Below are 6,478 nucleotides of genomic sequence, written 5' to 3'. Positions count from 1 at the left end.
CACACACACACACACACACACACACAGGGGGAAGGGGAAGAGGGAGGGGAAGAGAGAGAAGGAGGGGGAAAGGGAGAGTGAGGGAGTGGAGAGTTAGTATAGTTTCTTATAATTAAAAATCTGAGGGACAAAAAACTGGCCTAGAATGTGGAAACATGAAGCATTTGTGAAATCATGCAGTTTGTATTTATCATGAAGTAGAAAGTAAACTGTCTTTCAGGCACTTGTATCTTCTAGTGTATAAGGATAGAACATGTAAGCAAGCTAAGGCTTTGCTAGAAAAACTCAGAAAACATTTATTATCAACAATATGTAGTTCAGTGGAAGATGAACAAAAGTTCTGACAGAGTAAGATTAAACTATGGTACACAAAATACTAAAAACTTCCTCAGGAAATAAACAATTCTCAAGTATTTGTGAGTCCTCTCACAAAGTAAGTGGACTAAAGTAAGTGTACTAAAAGGGAATACCAGCTAGCAACATTTGAGGTTACTACTACTACTAATAATAATAATAATAATGATAACAACAACAACAACAAGCACAACAACAATATGGAAAAACAAAGGGAAGCCTATTGTGTTATTCAGTTCTGTCAAAGACTTCACTCCTGGAGCATGAGCTCCTTACTTACTGATATCTACTTCCATTTCCTACATAACACACACACACACATACACACACACACACAGTCATGGACTCTCTCAAACATACCACAATAAAACATCGGTCAAAATACACAGGTGTTCAAGAAACCATAATAAATAGGAAGTAAACCACATAGAATTTTTCCTGAGTGGCACATTTCTTATTAGGAGATATGAAGATTTAAGATGTTACTCAAGTTTCTCAACTGAGATAACAAGTTTGGCCTCTAAGCCTAGTATTAAGTCATAGATAGATAGATAAATACTAACTATTTTTATTACACTAAACTATCAATAATTTTATTTCATTGTGCACATATGAATTAATTACTATCCTTTTAATTACCAGGTGTAATATTAATTATTAAAAATTAGTTAAATCTGTGATTTACCCAATATCTCTAGTGTAATGACAATAATGATCTATTAGGCTGTGGTCCATTGGGCAATTCTTTGAAGAAACTGCATTCTAATAAAATAATACAACATTATTGAAGAGCTTAGGGTGTATCTCAGTTGACAGAATGCATGGCTAGCACACATGAAACCATGGGTTCTCTACCCTAACTTGTGTTAACTGTCTCATTGGCACACACCTATAATCCTAGACGTTTGATGCTATAAGCAGAAGAAATAGAAGTTTAAGTTGTGTTCAAGTGCATAGTGAGTTCAAGGAAAGCCAGTAATACAGGAGATCCTATCTCAAATTTGAAAAACCAATCAAGAAAAGATAGTCACAATTATTGGGATATAAAACACAAAAGAATTGTCCCACCTCCCTCCCAAAAGGAAATAAAATAAGATAACACAATAAATAAGCTAATTCATCCAGAACTAAGTACACTTTTAAAATGTTAGCCTCTCATTGACACACAAAGTTTTAGTGTTAGTGAAGTAGTTTTGTTTCTGGTAGAAAATTAAGAACATTTGTCCTCAAAATGTTTGTATTCTCTCAATTGTAACATTTGAGGTTGAAAATCAACAGATTATAGTAGCCTTAAAATTAACCTCCTTCACTTAGTTACTTCAATGACACATGGAGTTTATAACTGATGAGAATATAACCTATCACATCAATTCATAGGCTTACTCAGTCACATACTTCAGTTGATGCTTGTTTGCTTTCATTTCCTGATGGAAAGATTGTAGTGAAAAGCAAGTTACAGGAGTGGGGTTTGTTTGGCTCATATCTCCCAACCACAAACCATCACTGACTATGTTCTTGGCTTTCTTGCATCAATCATTAATCAGAGAATGTTCCAGAATCTTGCCTACAGGCCAATAGAAGTACTCTCTGAACTGAGGTTCCTTCTCAGATGAGACTAGCTTATGTCAAATTGGCAAAAACAGGCAAACAAACAAACACTAAGTAGAACATTTAACAACTGATTTTTATGCTGAGCTCAGAGGCCATATATTAATTTACATTTCTCCCTTGTTCAAAAATAAGCAAAGCTATCTTGTAGATGAGATGACAGCCTCTAACTTCACAGCTGAGGTTTTATAGGAGATGAACCTACTTTCCACTTACTGTTTAAAATCGTATGTAAATGCATTGATGTGATAATTCTGGGTTCTCCCCACTACACACACACACACACACACACACACACACACACACACACACGTCTCTTTACCATGCACATGCTGAAAGTCTTGTATTCATCATGCCTATAAGTTAGAACTCAGTTCTGCTTTCTAACATTACAAGCTATACCAATTCATTGGCTTCCTGGAATCATTACATTATACCAAGAAAGTGCATTATTTTTTATAATGCTATCATAAATTCCTGGAGGACCATACTTAGTTTTGAAAACATGTATCTTTTATGTCTAAAATAGCATTTCAAATCTATCTGGTAAGTCTTTTATATCTATCAGTCACTAAATCCTCTGTTCACTAAACCAATATAAATAAGCACTTTTATGTGAGAGTTATTATTTCATATTAAAATATGTGGTTAGATAGGAATAATCATTGTTTTACAAAATCACACTTAATAAAAATATACAATTACTTAATAGCACTCTGAATAAAGTAGGATAAATAAGAAGAGTGTCATACGTTAGATAAAGCCAGGCCACTGTAGTTAGGATTAGATTAAGGGCTTTGTATAGCATTGCATTTTTAAAAAAATTAGAACAAGAAAGAAGAAGGGAATGAGAATGTAGTATGTGTCTAATTTTTGCATTCATTTGTCACTAAATTCTGGATCACTTTAGAGACATGGAGAAATAACTGCTGAGAGATCCATTGATGCATACAGCACAGATGTGTACTACATGCATGGTTACAGGAGAAGGGACAAGTGTGATTCCATCTTATGAATCTATAGTGATCTACTTACAGCACAGATACACCACAACTCCATTTCATATATGAGTCACTGCATCTCTTAGCTCAATTACTCAATTACTTTGTTTACTTCATTACGAATCCTTAAGAAATCGTCTTCACAAATATCCTACCAATGCAAAAGACCCCCAATCTGCATATCAAGATGCACTATAGCATGTAATAAAGTTTTGCATTTATTCATGTATTCCTTTGAGAGGGTTAAAAGCAGTCCGTCTTGAAGCTCAAATAAGATTCGGTTTAAATTTCCAATTCTAGACTAAGATTAATGCCAGCTCTTATTTAGCATCGGCACCCATGCATATTTGTAGGCCATTCAGGGTCTGAGATATGGAATCATTCTACATGTATTTACATTCTTCCCAATTGCTTATTCAGCAAGGTTTCTAAATTGATCCTGGGGCCTTGGTAAAAGAGTCAAACTAGACTTAATAGGGTTCTCAGAATTGGGGCACAAATTTAGACACAATCATAATCCTAGAGCAAGAATTACAAAATCATACAGCAGGCAGGACTTTTTTCTTCAGAGATAGTACCCAAAAGGAGATGGCAGGATTATATAAGTTGTAGGGAAAAATAGTACAGAGATTTCAGATTGGAATATGGCTGGATTATGAGCACAGAAACATAGGAAGAACGATAAGGCAAGGACAAAGCATCATTTCTACTGTGAGTGTTAAGGAAAGTTGGCTCTGACTACATCAGGCACAGCAGACCATTATTAAGAATAATGTTTTTCACACTGATTGAGAAACTTAATTACCATGTTTTGAGATGAGAAATGCTTCCACAGATTTTGTATTAAAGGGTTTTCTCTTTCCTCATTAATTTAACATAGTTCAATTGTTTTATAAATCCAGGGAAATTAATACTATACCTGGTAAGATAAGAGTGGTGTTTATCTTACAAAGATACTGATCCTGTAGAATGTATGAAAGATCTCTTTAAGATAGCCAGAATGTATGTTGAAATTTCTAATCTGCTTTTTTTCTCAAATACTTTTCATTCTGAGAATTTATCATTAGAAAGTTTAAGATAGTTTAAAATGTGAGAGTCAGCTTTTTAGATTCTATAAAACTCTAGAGTTATTCTCTGGCTTAAACCTCTGAAATACCAGGTAAACTAATATTATTTTGGAAATAAGAAAGAAACTTGGAAAGTCTTTGAATCAAGGTCAGTAACTAATATTACCGGTACCTTGATATAAACTCAGTACCAATTCTTGCTGAAGATTATATATAGGTCTAGTATTTTTTTTGTTAGAAATTTTCTTTATTTACATGTCATATGATATCTCTTTTCCCAGTTTCTCCTCCAAAAAAACCAAAAAGACAAAAACAAAAAACCCTGTTTCCTCCCCTCTCCCACTGCTCACCAACCCACCCTCTCCTGCTACCTGGCCCTGGCATTCCCCTACACTGGGGCATAGAACCTTCACAGGGCCAATAACCCCTCCTCCCATTGATGATTGACAAGGCTATCCTCTGCTATACATATTCTGCTAGAGCCATTAGTCCCCAATTCTCTGGTTGGTAGTTTAGTCCCCGGTAGCTCTGAGCATACTAGTTAGTTCATATTGTTGTTCATCCTAAGGGTCTACAAGCCCTTCAGCTTCTTGGGTCCTTTCTCTAGCTTCTCTAGCTCCTTCATTGGGGACCCTGTACTCAGTACAATGGATGGCTGTGAGCGTCTACTTCTGTATTAGCCAGGTATGTCAGAGCCTCTCAGGAGACAGCTATATCAGGCTCCTGTCAGCCAGCACTTGCTGGCATCCACAATAGTGTCTGGATTTGATGATTGAATATGGGAAGGATTCCCAGAAGGAGCAGTCTCTGGATTGTCCTTCCTTCAGTCTCTGCTTTATAGTTAGTCTCTGCAACTACTTCCATGGGTATTTTGTTCCCCCTTTTAAGAATGAATAAAGTATCCACACTTTGGTTTTTCTTCTTCTTGAGTTTCTTGTGGCTTGTGGATTGTACTTTGTGTATTCACATTTTCCGGGGTAAAATCCACTATCATAGAGTGTATACCATGTGGGTTCCTTTGTGATTGGGTTACCTCACTCAGGATGATATTCTCCAGATCCATCCATTTCACTAAGAATTTCATAAATTCATTGTTTTTAATAGCCGAGTAGTACTCCATTGTGTAGATGTACCACATTTTCTGTATCCATTCCTCTGTTGAGGACATCTGGGTTGTTTCTAGTTTCTGGCTATTATAAATAAGGCTGCTATGAACATAGTGGAACATGTGTTCTTATTACATGTTGGAGCATCATCTGGGTATATGCCCAGGAGTGGTGTAGCTGGGTTCTCTGGTAGTACAATGTTCAATTTCTAGAGGAACTGCCAAACTGATTTCCAGAGTGGTTGTACCAGCTTGCAATCCCACCAGCAATGAAGCAGTGTTCCTCTTTCTTCACAACCTCTCCAGCATCTGCTGTCACCTGAGCTTTTTATCCTAGCCATACTTCGACTGGTGTGAGGTGGAATCTCAGGGTTGTTTTGATTTGCATTTCCTTGATGACTAAGGATGTTGAACATTTCTTTAGGTGCTTCTCAGCCATTCAGTATTCCTCAGTTGAGAATTCTTTGTTTATCTCTGTACCCCATTTTTAATAAGGTTATTTGTTTCTCTGGAGTGTAACTTCTTGAGTTCTTTGTATATATTGGATATTAGCCCTCTATCAGATATAGGATTGGTAAAGATCAAAACCTCTAGTATAATATTGTTCAAACACAGAGCATAGTAACCAATACACAACCCAATAACAGATGCAAAAGACTATTTTCTCATTTTATCTATCTCTGGTGACAGGAAACTTGTGATATACTTGGGAAAAAAGATAATTGCAAAAATCCCAGCAAACAGCATTTAATTTGCCCCACCCTTTTTTTTAACCACTAGAACTTATCCTTTTTCCACAACACAGTCATGTTATTAAATACCAATTCTGACCTTCACCAAAATTTATCATCTTGGCCTTTAACCTTCATTTCCAAAGACTCTCATGTCCTGTACAGCCTTACTTAAATCATACTTTATATTGTTAATTTGTCTTTTTAGGAACCTTGTCCTAAAGCTCAAAATTCTAGATCTGGAAACAGTTTTTCATAAAATGATAAGGTTGAATTAATAGCATAATAGAATAGTAGCATTAGTAGATTCTTCATAGCTGAGAGTTGGTTAATTTTTCTCTGCCTCTTTCACCATGTTTTCATCTCTTGCCAGTCAAGAATACTTGCTGCTGTGACATAGCCAGTGAAAGAGACTTTCACACTAAACAACTGAGTAGGAATTGGGTGGGCATGCACATAGTTTTAAGTGATGCAAGCTCAGGTGTATATGTGTGTGAAGAAATAAAGAGGAAATTGAGGAGGGGGAAGAAAAGAGGCATGGAGAGAGGGAGGGAGGGAGGGAGGCAAGGAGGGAGGGAGGGAGAGAGAGAGAGAGAGAGAGAGAGAGAGAGA

General features: G+C 36.3%; 1 protein-coding gene across 5 annotated transcripts in view; it reads right to left on the bottom strand.

Annotated features, from left to right (window-relative positions):
* Lrrc4c (leucine rich repeat containing 4C) overlaps positions 1-6,478 on the bottom strand; it is a 1,245,152-nt gene that overhangs the window by 72,054 nt on the left and 1,166,620 nt on the right. The window lies entirely within an intron of this gene.

Source organism: Mastomys coucha, unplaced genomic scaffold, assembly GCF_008632895.1.
Source record: "Mastomys coucha isolate ucsf_1 unplaced genomic scaffold, UCSF_Mcou_1 pScaffold15, whole genome shotgun sequence".
In the NCBI taxonomy this organism is placed as follows: Eukaryota; Metazoa; Chordata; class Mammalia; order Rodentia; family Muridae; genus Mastomys; species Mastomys coucha.
The sequence above is the reverse complement of the archived record's forward strand: the minus strand, read 5'-3'. Positions and strand labels throughout refer to the sequence as shown.